The sequence below is a fragment of the Sus scrofa genome, chromosome 14 (assembly GCF_000003025.6).
Source record: "Sus scrofa isolate TJ Tabasco breed Duroc chromosome 14, Sscrofa11.1, whole genome shotgun sequence".
NCBI lineage: Eukaryota > Metazoa > Chordata > Mammalia > Artiodactyla > Suidae > Sus > Sus scrofa.
Genome location: NC_010456.5, coordinates 110,187,099 through 110,202,773, shown reverse-complemented (window position 1 = coordinate 110,202,773; position 15,675 = coordinate 110,187,099). Strand labels below are relative to the sequence as shown.

The 15,675-nt window shown below is 37.0% G+C and overlaps 1 protein-coding gene across 3 annotated transcripts in view; it reads left to right on the top strand.

Moving 5' to 3' along the window:
* The window catches only part of HPSE2 (heparanase 2 (inactive)), a 704,554-nt gene that overhangs the window by 266,291 nt on the left and 422,588 nt on the right, over positions 1 to 15,675 (top strand). The window lies entirely within an intron of this gene.

Below are 15,675 nucleotides of genomic sequence, written 5' to 3'. Positions count from 1 at the left end.
AGGGGTTGGTTGTGGCTTGCTATGGGGGAAAGAATTTGGAGTTGGAGGTCCCAGGGAATGGTCCTCAATGCGAGCTCCCCTGGAAACTGCTATTTTGGAAAAATCTGACCACACCCGTCAGGGCTGAGAAGCCTCAGGCTGAATAACAAACAGAGTAGGAACACCCCTCCACCTACCAGCAAATAGTCCTCCCAGACACACAGCTGTTTCTAATCACACTCAGAGATAAAGCCCCACCCACCAGTGGGCAGGCATCTATCCTTTCCATCAGAAAGCCTTCCACAAGTTCCTGTATCAACTTCCCCCACAGGGGGGCAGATACCAGAATCAAGAGGGGCTACAACCCTTTAGCCTGAAAAATGGAGACCACACAAAAAGCTATGTAAAATGAAAAGGCAGAGAAATGTAAGCTAGATGAAGGAAGAAGACAAAACCCCAGAAAAACAACTAAATGAATTGAAGGTTTTCAGCCTCCATGAACCTCCATGAAAAGACCTTAGAGTAAAGATGATCCAAGATCTCAGAAAAAGAACTAGATGCAAAGATTGGTATATCACAAGAAATGCTGAACAGGAGTTCCCATCATGGCTCAATGGAATTGAATCTGACTGGGAACCATGAGGTCGCAGGTTTAATCACTGGCCTCCCTCAGTGGGTAAGGATCTGGCATTGCCGTGAGCTTTGTGTAGGTCTTCGATGTGGCTCGGATCTGGCATTGCTGTGGCTGTGGCACAGGCCGACAGCTGTAGCTCTGACTAGACCCCAGCCTGGGAACCTCCATATGCTCTGAGTGTGGCCCTAAAAAGAAAAAAGAATGCTGAACAAAGAAATAGAATATTTCAAGATTAAATAAGCATAGATGCAAAACATAATAACTGAAATGAAAAATTCAATAGAAGGAACCTAGAGCATAATACAGAAGAATACATAAGTGAAGTGGAAGATAGACTGGTGGAAATCACTGACACAGAACAGAATAAAGAAAAAAGAGTAAAAAGCAATGGGGACAGGCTAAGATAACCCTGGGACAATTTTAAACTCACCAACATTCATATCATAGGGGTGCCAGAATGAGAAGAGAGAGAGAAAGGGGTGGAGAAAATACTAGAAAAGATGATAGCCAAAAACCTCCCTAACATGGAAAAGGAATCACTCACTCAAACCCAGGAAGCACAATGAACACCATATACAATAAACCTAAGGAGGAACACCCTGAGACACATATTAATCAAACTGCCCAAAATTAAAGACAAAGGGAAAATATCGAAAGCAGCTAGGGAGAAGCAAAAAATAACATACAAGGGGGAGTTCCTGTTGTTGCTCAATGGGTTAAGAACCCAACAAAGTCTCTGTGAGGATGTGGGTTTGATCCCTGGCTTTGCTCATTGTGTTGTGGATCAAGTATTGCCACAAGCTGTGGTGTAGGTTGCAGATGTGGCTTATATGGTATTGCCATGGCTGTGGTGTAGGCCTGGAGCTACAGCTCCAATTCAGCCCCTAGCCCGGGAACTTCCATATGCCATGGTGCAGCAGAAGTTGGCACAACATTGTAAATCAACTATATTTTAATTTTTAAAAAATAGAAAAAATAACATACAAGGGAATGCTAATAAGTTATCAGCTGATTTTTCAGCAGAAACTCTGCAGGACAGAAGGTAGTGACATGATATACTTAAACTGATGAAACAGAACACCTCCCACCAAGCCATTGTTGTTGGCTGATGGGTGTTGAAATTCTCTGGTTCAATAATAAATAAATTAGAAACAGAAGAAAAAAAAAAGAACACAAGAAAAACCTCCCACCAAAACTGCTCTACCTAGCAGGATCTCATTCACATTTGAAGGAGAAATCAAAAGCTTTACAGACAAGCAAAAGCTAAGAGAATTCAGCACCACAAAACCAGCTTTATAGCAAATACTTAAAGGAATTTCTCTAGGTAGAAAAGAAAAGGCCACAACTAGGAACAAGAAAATTAGAAAGCTCACAGATAAAGGCAAATAGAGATTGACTATCATCCACACATAAACATTATATCAAAACGATCATGAGAAGAGGGTACAAATGCAGGATACTGGAGACACATTGCAATAAAAAGACCAGCAACTTAAAACAATCTCACACACACACATAGATATACACAGACATACATACACACACATAGAGACTCCTATATCAAAACCTCATGGTAATTGCAAACCAAAATCGATAATAGATACACACATGCAAGAAAAATGCAATCCAAACACAACACTAAAGATAATCATCAAGCCACAAGAGACTAGACCAAGATAAGAAGGGAAGAAACAGGACCATTAAAAACAAATGCAAGGTAATTAACAAAATGGCAATAAGAACTTACATATCAGTAATTATCTTAAATGTGAATGGACTAAATTCTCCAACCAAAATACACAGACTGGCTTAAAGGAAACAAAAACAAGACCAATATATGTGCAGTCTGTAGAAGACCTACTTCAATTCTAGGGAAACATACAGACTGAAAGTGAGAGGATAGAAAAAGATATATATTCTATGTAAACTGATATGAATAGAAAGTTGGAGTAGCAATACTCATATCAGACAAAATAGACTTTAAAATAAAGACAGTTATAAGAGACAATGAAGGACATAACATAATTACCAAAGGGTCAATCCAAGACAAAGATACAACAATTGTAAATATATATGCACCCAGCCTAGGAGCATCTCAATATATAAGACAGCTGATAACAGCCATAAAAGCTGAAATCAACAATAATACAAAAATAGTGGGGGACTTTAATACCCACTTACAGCAATGGACTGATCATACAGACAGAAAAGCAACAAGGAGGCACAGGCGTTAAATGATATATTAAATCAAATAGAAGTGGCAAAATACACAATCTTCTCAAGTGTACATAGAATATTCTCTTAGATCACATCTGGAAGTAGCAAAATACACACTCTTCTCAAGTGCACATTGAACATTCTCTCAGATCACATCTGAGCCATAGATCAAGCCTTGATAAATTTATGTAAATTGAAATCATAGCAAGCATCTTTAGACAACAACATGATAAGAATAGAAATCAATGACAAGGAAAAAAGTTAAAAAAACACAAACATGTTGAGACTAAACAGTATGCTACTAAACAAACAATGGAACACTGAAGAAATCAAAGAAGAAATTAAAAAAAAAATACCTAGAGACAAATAATAAAGAAGGTCCAAAACTTATGGTATGCAGCAAAAGCAGTTCTACTAGGGAAATTTATAGCAGTACAAGCCTACCTCAGGAAACAAGAAAAATAAACAACCTAACATTATACCTAAAACAACTAGAGGAGAAAAACGATCCAAACCCAAAGTTAGGAGAAGGAAAGAAATCATAAAAGTCAGAGTAGAAATAAATAAAATATAAACAAAGAAAACAATAGAAAAGATCAATGAAACAAAAAGCTGATTGGAAAGATCAACAAAATTGATAAACCATTAGCCAGACTCATCAAGAAAAAAAGAAAGGGGATGCGTACCAACAAAAGTAGAAGCAAAAAAGGAGGACTTAAAATGGATACCACAGAAATATGAAGAGTCATAAGAGACTACTACAATCAACTATATGCCAATAAAATGGACAACCTAGAAAAAATGGACAGATTCTTACAAAGTACAATCTTCGAAGTCTGCACTGGGAAGAAATTGAAAGTAGGAATAGACCAGTCACAAGTACTCAAATTAGAAATGTGATTTAAAAACTTTCAACAAACCAAAGTCCAGGACTGGATGGTTCCACAGGTGAATTCTATCAAACACTTAGAGAATAGTTAACACCTATCCTTCTGAAACTCTTCCAAAAAATTGCAAAGGAAGGAATACTCTCAAACTCATTCTCTGAGGCCACCATCACCCTGATACCCAAACCGGACAAAGATAACACAAAAAAGAAAATTACAAGCCAGGGTCACTGGTGAACATAGATGCAAAAATCCTCAACAAAATTTTAGCAAATCAAATCCAGCAATATATTAAAAGGATCATAATCATGATCAAGAAGGATTTATCTCAGGGGTGCAAGGATTTTTCAATACCTGCAAATCAATCAATGTGATACACCACATTAACAAATGAAGAATAAAAACCATACGATCATCTCACTAGATGCAGAAAAATCTTTGGATAAAATCTGACCCCCATTTCTGATAATAAAAAAAGCACTTTAAAGTGGGCGTAAAGGGATCATACCTCCACATAATGAAGGCCATATATTGCAAATGCACAGCTGACATCATTCTCAAGGGTGAAAAGCTGACAGTATTCCCTCTAAGATCAGAACAAGACAAGGATGTCCACTCTTGCCACTTTTGTTCCACATAGTTTTGGAAGTCATAGCCAAGACAATCAGAGAAGAAAAAGAAATAAAAGGAATCCAAATTGGAAAGAAAGAAGTAAAACTATCATGATCTGCAGATAACATGATAATATACTTAGAAAACCTGAAAGCTGCTACCAGAAAACTCTTAGAACTCATGGGGGAATTTGGTTAAGTTGCAGGATAAAAAATTAATATGCAGAAATCTATTGCATTTCTATATACTAACAATGAAAGATCAGAAAGAGAAATTAGGGATATAGTCACATTTACCATAGCATCAAAAAAGAATAAAATCCCAAGGAATAAACCTATGAGACAAAAGACTTATATTCTGAAAACAATAAGTCACTGATGAAAAAAACTGAATAGTACATAAACAGATTGATAGCTAAACTACGTTCTTGGACTGGAAAAATCAATATTGTCAAAATGACTATATTACCCAAGGCAATCTATGTATTTAACTCAGTCCCTATCAAATTACCAATGGCATTTTTTCACAGAGCTATAACAAAACTTTTAAAATTGTTATGTAAACACAAAAAAACACCAAATAGCCAAAGCAATCCTGAGAAAGAAAAATGGAACTGGAGAAATTAGGCTCCCTGAATTCAGACTATACTATAAAGCTACAGTCATCAAAAGGCTAGTACTGGCACAAAAACAGAAAGATCAATGGGGCAGGGTAGAACACCCAGAAATAAACCCATGCATCTGGTTAATTAATCTATGACAGTGGAGGCAAGAATACACAATGGAGAAAAGACAATCTCTTCAATAAGTGGTGCTGGGAAGACTGGACAGTTACATGCAAAAGAATGAAATTAGAACACTCTAACACCATACGCAAAAACTCAAAATGTATTAAAGACCTAAATGCTGGATATGATAAAGACTGGATATGATACAATTCTTCGAGCTAAACATAGGCAGAACATGTTCTGACATAAATGGCTGCAATCTTCTCCAGTCCATCTCCTAGTGAAAATTAAAACAAAATTAAACAAATGAGACCTGATTACAGTTAAAAGTTTTTGCACAGCAAAGAAAACTATAAATAAAATGAAAAGACAATGCACAAAACAGGAGAAAATATTTGCAAACCAAGCGACTGAAGAGGGATTAATCTCCAAAATATGCAAATAACTCATGCAGCTCAGTATCAGAAAAACAAAAAACTCAATAAAAAATGGACAGAAGGCCTAAATAGACTTTCCTCCAAAGAAGTCAGATGGCCAAAAACACATGAAAAGATTCTCAACATTGGTAATTATTAGAGAAATGCAAATCAAAACTACTATGAGTTACCACTTTACACCAGTCATAATGGCCATTGTCAAAAAGTCTGCAAACAATGAGTGCTGGTGAGTGTGTGGATAAAAGGGAACCTTTCTACACTGTTGGTGAGAATTTATATAGGTACAACCACTGTGGAAAACAGTATGAAGTTTCCTCAAAAAATTAAAAATAGGAGTTCTCATTGTGGCTCAGTGGATTAAGAATCTGACATGGTGTCTCTGAGAGTGTGGGTTTGATACCTGGCCTTGCTCAGTGGAGTTAAGGATCTTGTGTTTCTGCAAGCTGCAGCATGGGTCACAGATGTGGCCTGGATTCCACGTGGCTGTGGCTCTGTTTTAGGCCAGCAGCCTGCAGCTCTGATTCAACTCCTAGCCTGGAAATTTCCCTATGTGACAGGTGCTGCCCTAAAAAGAAAAAACAAACAAACAGAAAGAGTCATAAATACAGAGAACAAACAGGTGGTTTTTTTATGGTATGGGTTTAGGGGAAGAGAGAGGTTAGGAACCTTAAGAGGTGAAAGCTTCCAGGTGCAAAATAAAATGACTCATAGATATGGTATGCACAGTGTTGTGAATATAGTCAATAATTATGTAATAATTATTGTGCGGTGACAGATTGTAACTAGAATTATGGTGATTATTTTGAAATTTATAGAAATATCAAATTTTCATGTTGGGTAACAGGAACTAACATAGTGTTGTTGGTTTATTATTCCTTGAAAACAGTAAGCAAACTCATTAAAAAGGAGATTATATTTGTGGTTCCCAGAAGTGGTGGGTGGGATTGGATGGAGGCAGTCAAAATGTACAAACTTCCAGTTATAAATAAGTATTAAAGACGTAATGTACTGCATGATAGATATTAACACCGCTGTATGTTATATATGAAAGCTGTTAATGGAATAAATTCTAAGACCTCTCATCACAGGAAAAATATTTTTTTTCTATTTAATTTTGTATCTATAAGAGATGATGGACGCTCACTAAACTGTGATAATCATTTCAGATGTGTGTAAATCAAATCATTATGCTGAAAACCTTACACATATATATTGCTGTATGTCAGTTATATCTCAAACTGGAAAAAAAATAATTGATGCTATAGAAAAATAAAGTAGAACAAGGTAAGGGGGGACTGGCAGTTTTAGATTTACAGGGAGGAGTTATGATTTTAGAGGGTCAGAATATGCTTGAGACAATGACATTGGAGCAAAGATTTAAATAGGTTGGGAAGTTAATTATGTGCATATCTAGGAGAAAAACCATTCAGCTAGAGGGAAAAGCCAGTGTAATCTGTAGCTTGATTGTAGGATTTATAATTAACTGCTTGTATATTGTCTGCCCCTAGAATCTGAGTTTTTTGTAGACTCTTATTTGCATTTATATTTTCACTGTCTAGCCTAGCATATAGCCATAGATTAAATTTATTAATTCTGTTTTCAAACTTTATTTTCTACATATAGATACAACTCTTCTCATTCTTCTTGCTAGAATTTTATTTAGGATACAACAAGTAATATTATAGTTTTGTTGTGTAGGCATATGTCATCACTAGAAACAAATAATCTTACTGTTTGTCAATCATAAATGCACTAAGAGCCCTGAGGGGGCAAACCATTTCCCTTAATTTTCCTTTCATTTCATAGAATATGGTTCAGTTAAGGGGCTCAGAAGTCTTTTGTTTCCTTCTTCCCTTCTTTTCTTCCTGACTCCTTCTCCTGATTGTCTATGTATGTTGCTGCCATGTTTTATGCTCAAGGATTGAACTGATCAACTCAAGAATCCTCTCCCTGTGTCCATTCATCCTGTGTTTCACAGTGGAACATCTCCAATCAAAGGCAAACATAGCTCTTTTGCTTAGCCTGATGGCCTCTTGTAGCTTAACTTCAATTTATCTGGTTCTGAGATACCTACCTTTCACTAGGAAGGGAGGATCAGTTACAAAGAAGTGGATAGAATACCCTATCCTGTCCTTTTTAATAATCATTATGGTTGAGTGTACTTTATGTGAGCAGGAACAATGTATCAAGCACTGTATTAAGAACATGACACACAAAATCTGTATTAATCCTCAACTGCCCTAAAAGGAAGGTGTTGTTAATGGTTCATGCAAATACTGATGAGGAAATGGAGATCCAGAGAGTTGAGTGGCTTATTCAGGATAACAAGGCCAATAACTGGCAGATCTAGGAATTGAACTCTTGTCTCCATAATAGCAAAATCTGTATAGGACATTCTCCGGATTTCTTTTTCAAATTGGATTCATAGTTGAAACTATTGGAACCCATTCTAGCTAGTTTAAGCATCAGGAGAATTTATTAAAGAGTATTAGATAGCTCACAGAATCTCTGGGAGTGCCAGAGAGGTCCTAGGTTTAGCCCTTTTCTTATAGCTGATCACTTTCATCTAGCACATAAATCTTTCCTCATGAATATTCCCTAATAATTTATGGTGACCAACACCTTAAAAGAATAGCATGAGGGTAGGTGACAGAACATCATGGAAAATATTATTTCCTTAATAAGTTTCTTTTGTTCCCATGGGAGGAGATCTGTGACTACAGTGATTTCAGAAAATTTCCTCACAGGGCACTGGCTCCAACTACTAGAAAACAGACTTTGAAAAGACAAGGTCTGTGCTGATAAGTGATGTCACAGTTGGGCAAAGGAGTATGTGCTAATGAACCATGCAAAGCCCCAGTTACTAAAGTTGGGATTTTACAGATGTGTTTTTATGGATCCTTATTTACCATGAATGTTTAGATGGTAATTGGAGCACAAATTGTCTGTTAAAATAGTTATTTCAGCTTTCCCCTGACCATCGTAATCTTCTGGTAATCCCTTTTTTGGCCCTCTCCAGCTGTCTGCCCTTATTCAGAGAGAGGCCAGCTTCTCTTTTGCTGCTGTGACTGAAGGCTGAGCCTTGATGTGTGGCCACTTACATAGCTTCTCAGCTTTCTAGTCAAAAAAGAATCCAGATCACTTTATATGGTCACTGACCTCTCCAATGTAGAGAACCACTCCATCCTCTCCCACAGCAGATGTTCCTACTGACGACAATGACATAAATAATAATTTCCGGTTACTGATTACTCAGTATATGCTAGGAACTGTACTAAATGCTCTATCTGCCTTGGCTCATTTAATCCTCACAACAAGTGCACAGATAGGTACTGTTACTATAATCAGTTTACAAATGAGGGAAATGAAGATCAGAGAGAGAGAGAAAAAAAACTTGCCTAAAGGTCACCCAGTTTGAGCACCTGGTGAAGCCAGGATTTAGACCTATGTGTGTAGGAGTGCAGAGCCTGTACAGTTAACTCTCATGCCAGACTACTTCCCTTGACTAGAATTCTTGTGTGTTGACTTTGAGGCAATGTCATCCAAATATTCTCCTGGCAGCTGGATGAAGCTGCTTGTAGCAGGAAAGGCAAATTCTCCTGAGAAGTGGATGAATGTTGTGCTCCAGAGAAGACTCTTGTTGTCTGCCTGAATTGCTTGTGCCCCTGGGGCTCAAAGAGGAGATTATGATTATTTAAGATGAGAATTCAGTTGGTTCAAAACAAAATTCTTATGGATAGAGTTTTCACTATTTTTAGTTCAATCCAGTTTTTATGAGAAGTTTAATCTAATTTAATTCAATTATATGAAATGTTAGTAAAAGATGTTCTGGAAGTTAGAATGGAACATATGACCCAAGGGAGGTGGGTAAGACTTTAGGAATAAAGTCTGACTGTGAGGGTTGTTCAATACTGGGCTGCTGTGTCATCTCCAGAAAATCCTGAGAACCCGCTACATTTCTGTTTCCAGAGGTGTTTAGGTGTGAGATTCTTGTGGAGGGCCTCACTTTTTCTTGTGATTCCTATTCTTTGTTCTTATAGTATCTTTATTTGATTTTTGTGTGGAAGATAGTCTAACTTCATAAAATGAGTTGGGTTATTTTCTCTCTTTCTAAGCTTTGAAACCATTTCATAGAGTTGGCTGTTTCTATAAAATATTTGAGTCTGGTGTCTTTTATAAGGGTAGATATCACATTAGAAGTTCAATTTCTTTAATGGTAATTGATTGGGGGGTTCTGTTTCCTCTACAGTAAATTTTGGTAATTTAAATTTTTCTTGAAAATTGTCCATTTCATCTAAGTTTTCACAATATATTTCCGTAAGTGTGATGAGGAGTATGGCCTCTGAGTAAACATCATCCTAGATCTAAAAGTATGGCAGCTGGAGGCTATCAGACAACTAGGCTTCTAGCAGCAGGTTCTCTTGAAGGGAGAACTGAGGGGTGCATCTTCATGTCTGCCACAGGAAAAAAACCCAAGCTCCCTAGCATGGCAAGTGAGGCAATTCATAACTTAACCTTGCTCATCTTGCTAGGCTTATCACTTTCTCTTCTCCCCCAAGTGGTTTATTTTCCACTGCTATTGAACCATTTTAATTCTGCATGCTACATGCCTGTGCCTAAACTCTTTTCTTTATCTAGACTGTACTCTTCTGTGTCCATTTGACACACTGCTACTAAAAATCTGGCCAGGTATCACATGTTCCTTGAAACCTTTTCTGATTTCTTTTCAGAATTGATCACTTAATCATTTGTATTCCTACTGAATCTCCTACCAATGTCCATGTTTTTTATTATAATTATTTGTACCCTTTCCTCAAGGGCCCAGGTTGTGTCTTATTTTTCTTTACAACCTTTGTACCTAGCACAGTGGTTGGCCCGGAGGTGCTCATTAAATATTGGTGAACTGAACCAAAATTGCGTTATATTTTTGTGTTGCTCACAATGTCTACCACAGCATCTCCTTGAACAAATATTTGTGTAATGGGATGTAAATAATTAAATGAAAAGGTACTCAAGGAACCTCTATTTCAATATTCATTAACTGGACTTACTGTTCATGATGTTTAAATCTTATTATTTTCATTATTTGAGAAAAGTTGTTTTACTTGCTTTACTGTGGGGTCAACACGATATATATGTGTGTGTGTGTGTGTGTGTGTGTATATGTGTATATATATGTGTGTGTGTATATATATATATCACATGTGTATATTTAAATATAATGATGCAAGAAAGGCAGGAACTGAGGACCTTAGTTATCTGGTAAGCATGGCCCTGACATGATAGCATCTTCATTTCCATATAATCTGTACCCGAATATTAGGTAGTATCTGCAGAAAAATGTCACTAGTGATGTGTGACTGCTCTTCATTAAAATTCCTTGTAGGCACTGCCATCAGAAAGACTAACGAAAAAAGAAATAAAACTTCCTTACAAGGTGCCATCCAGAGTCTCTTCTTTCCAAGTGTTGTCATATGTTTATTTGTTCCTTCTTTTCTTCCTTCCTTCATTCTTTCCTTAACATATCAGCCTACAGTGGTAAGTAAAAAAAAAACACAGGAAAAATAGTAGTAATAGTAAGAATAGATGCCAGTTATTGAGTGCTCATTCAGGCACCAAACTAGGTCACTTAATCCTCAGAACAACTTTATGAGGTAGAAAATACTATTTTCATTTTAAAGATGAAGAATGGGATGTTCAGAGAAGTTATGTGGTAGATGGAGCCAGGATTTGAAGGCAGGGGTTAGTGCTTTGAAAGAGCACTATTCCAGGAGTGATTTCATAATCATCTATTTCAGAATCATTTCTGCCTATTACCTTAAAATTGTTTATATTATTTATATTGCTGAGGTTTTCCACTCAATCCAGGAATCTGATGATACCAAATTCTAAGTTAGATGATGTACAATATTAAATTCTGAATCACTATCATATTTATTAAACAGTTAATGAATATAGTTAGAACATTTATAGTTTAGTGGTTATTTTCCCTAAAATATTTTTTTCCATCAAAAATGCCAGTGATTATTCCTCAGTTTCCCCCAGTTTTCAACCAGCTAATGGTCAATTGGGTGGTGGGGAAGTTATCTGCATTTAAATTGACAGTGATAAAATAGTCTTGGATGGGTCTGTATGTAACATCTATAAATGGCTTCCTCCTTCCCTACTTCCCCTACCAAAAAGGCAAGAATCAAAAAACCTGGCACAATCTGGAATAGTTGCCAAGTCTCCAAGTGAGGACTTTATTTTGCTTTTAATAAAGACAGACCACAATGTAGCCGACGGGAAACTCCAGTCAGACCTATAGCAGCCTCATTTCCTCCCAGTAGGAGGCATGGCAAGGACTGGTTCTGAGGATAGATGCTCGAGAGATATAGCAATACTAATGTGGCAAGTGCTGACTGAGGAGGGAAGCAGGGGTGGGATTCTGTATAGACGCAGGGGCCAGGCCTATGTGTTAAGGCTAATCAGAACAGATGATCTGATGATCTCCCAGAATATAAACAGTCCCAAAACCTAATGGTTCTATTTATGTTGAAAGAAATCAAGAAGCAAACTTTGTTATGTTATTTGGAATAAATCTGTGCAGATGGTAAATAGAACCAGAAACTGTTTGAAGTTTCATGACAAGCCGGGGCATACATGGATATGATAACTTTTCTTTTTTAAATGCACTTGATTTTATCAACTTGTTTACCTATCTGTCACAATAGAGCATAAAACCAAAAAATACTTGTATAGACTGATATCTAAGAAATGTGTTCTTGGTAGCTGAGAAGCAGCAGAGTCATATATCAGTTTTCTGCTCTTTGTTAAATATAGTAATAAACTAGTTCTTCAAAAATCACCTAACTGGATGTGAAATAGACTGTGACAGTGGGCAGATTTATAGCAAGGAGTAGACATTGTCTGTGTAACAAATTACTCTCTGGCACCAGTATTTCATTCCGTGTGCAGATAAATCAAAAGCAATTTGTCACATTCTCAAAAATTCACTCCCATTAAGTTGTTAAACAAAGCAAGTAATTGCAGTACAGAGTTTTCTATTCTTTACTCTTCAACCAAAGGACAGCATCTAGGCCTCTGACAAACCTGATGGTTACTGTAGCTGGAGCAGAACTGGTTAAATTTTATTCTGCCTTCCAACAGGGAGCTAAAAGTAATTGCAAAATATTTCATCCCCCTTGGCTCTGTGTGTAGATTTAAAATTAAATTGGTTCTGGTTAGCAAGCTAGAACAGGGCAACTAAATTGAATTTTCTGAGGAATGTTGTGAATCCTATGTGAAAAACACACACACACAAATGAAGTTTGTATGTTTCCTGCTATCCTTTCTTTTATACTCAGCTCTCCCCTGTCCATTATAATCTTTCTATACTCTCCTCACTGTCAGTAAGGCCAGCCTGAATTATTTCTCATATGAAGCTTTATATTCTTTTTTACTCATTCATATTTCTCTGAAAGTTTGTCACTTCTTCACATGCTTTCCAAATACTCTTCCTCTTCTTAAGTGCAAATTGTTCCCTTTCTTTCTGCTCTCACTCACACACTTTTAATGGAATGAGATTATTGTTAGCATTTCATCGAGTTTGCACAGAGAAAAAGCAAATACAGAAAGACCAGTGACTGGAGCATGTAAAATATTAGACTGTTGATTGTTTTTACACCGTAATCACAGACTTTTGGTGATGCTAACTTTCAGAGTTGATGATGACATTCTAAAGAAGAGTCTAGAATTATCCCCTTAGAACCAAGTTTTTCCCTCCCTGTCATTTTTCTTTTGTACTTTTTATTTTTATTTTTTTACTGTGAAACTAATGCTTGCTCATTGTAGAAAAAAATGGAAAATTCAGTAAAGTGTAAACTTTTATCAAAATTTAATGAGGTATATGAGAGTATATAGAAGAAAAAATAATAATCTTACCATTAAAGACACAAATTCAATGAATGCTTTGTCATATTTCCTTCCAATGTTTTTGTTTGTTTTTTACTATATACTACTTCCTATGCTGTTTAGTTCGTCCTGTGTAAACACTTTGGGATATCGCTTTAACTTTGGAAAGTTTTTCTTGTTTTTTTTTTTTTTTTTTTTTTTTGTCTTTTTTTTTTGTCTTTTTGCCATTTCTTGGGCTGCTCCGGTGGCATATGGAGGTTCCCAGGCTAGGGGTCTAATAGGAGCTGTAGCTGCCAGCCTATACCAGAGCCACAGCAACACGGGATCCGAGCTGCATCTGCGACCGACACCACAGCTCACGGCAATGCCGGATCCTTAACCCACTGAGCAAGGGCAGGGATGGAACCTGCAACCTCATGGTTCCTAGTCGGATTCGTTAACCACTGTGCCACGACAGGAACTCCCCTAACTTTGGAATGTTTTATAACAGTTTTTCTTAAATTGACTTTTGATGAAGGGGCCTGGCCTTGGGGTGAAATCTGCCACATACCTTCCTTCCATTATTTTCTGAATGTTTAGCAAGCAGAGCATCTGGAATGTGATAAAACTGGCTTTAGTTTGGTAACAGATGGATGTCCATTTTCTAAGTTCTTCCTTTGCCCTTAAGTGTAGAGGGCAGGTAGCTTAGTGTTGCCACAATTCAGATTTCTCATCTTCCACTAGGGTGCTTTCTCCTAGGACCTGGGCAACTTTGCTTATTAAATGCTCATTCTGTATGTAAGGAGATACTAGATCAGACATACCTCTGATGCTATAGCAAGTTACTAAGTGTGGTGCCCTGGATTAGTAAATGTTTGTTTTTTGGCCTTTAGGCAACATATTGGAGCAATCTTAATCTTTTTTAATGGTTTCTTCCAGGAAGATAAATGCCCCAACTGATGCTAAATTGTGTGGGTTTGAGAAAATCTTAGTGGTTTTTTTTTTTTTTTTTTTTTTTTTTTTTGGTTTGTTTCACCTCTTATTTTTGTTAAAGAAATAGCACTAGGTTTCACAATGCTTAAGTCCTCCATTTTCACCTACTAAAATTTCATTTCCCTCACTGATCTTATGAGAAAGAGGAAAAAAAATAGCTGTTTACTTTATTCCCCTCAGTTATTTGTGGATTTGAGGCTCCACCAGTCATTCAGTATGGTACTTTGCTGGCTTTTATTAACAAATCATCCCCTTCTTTTTAAGTTCTTAAGTATTTCCCTTTCAAGAAATCTGTTTAAAATTTTTTGAAGATCCATTTCAGATTCATCCAGTGAGAGCTTTAATTTCATTTTGTTTGCTCCGATTCAGCCATTTCCATCAAGCCATGATGGGCAGTCAATTGTCCACATCCCTTGGCAATGTCAGTGGCATTTGGGTTGTTCATTTGGGAAGGTTTTACAAATCAAGGAAGGTTCTCACAAATCAAGTGTCTTTAGGGTGATATTTTATGATATTTCAAAAGTAATCCAAAAGCTAGGAATAGTTCAGTCTTCTCTGAGGCCAATTCTTTTTCCAAGTATTGTTGGGCCCTGCTTTGCCTTCATTGTACACTAACTGAAGAACCTTAATTGTTTATGTGTCTCTTACCCCTTAAGAGCAGGAGCCAAATCTTAATCTTTGTACCATCTACTGTAACTCCTAGCAAATAGTTTGGCAGTGGGTGCCAGTTAATGTGCTGCCCTAGAAAACTGGGAACCACATCATGTCTTGGTCAAAGAAGTACAATCCAAGACCAGAGCACCATTTGATGAGGTCCTCTTTCCTCTCTAAACTACTTCTGTACCTAATATACTTGTTTCTGATTGTTTTCTGATACTTTCCCCTGTTTCCCACTTCTCTTTCTTGGCTAAGCTCTTCTTGCTTTTCTTCTGATTTAATTATATCTTCTACCTCTGATTCTTCATATTATGTATCACAAAGACTAGAAGAATATTTTCTTATGAACTTAGAAATTTCTTCAGAATGACAGAAACTCAAATCCACAAAATTGAGACAAATACAGCTAATAAAAATTTTTTTTCGGAATTACCAACGTGGCACAGCATAAATGAATCTGACAAGGAACCACGAGGTTGTGGGTTCAATCCCTGGTGTCGCTCAGTGGGTTAAGGATCCAGCATTGCCATGGGTTGTGGTGTAGGTTGCAGATGTGGCTCGGATCTGGTGTTGCTGTTGGTGTGGCTTAGGTAAGCAGCTACAGCTCTGATTTGACCCCTAGCCTGGGAACCTCTATATGCCGTGGGTGCGGCCCTAAAA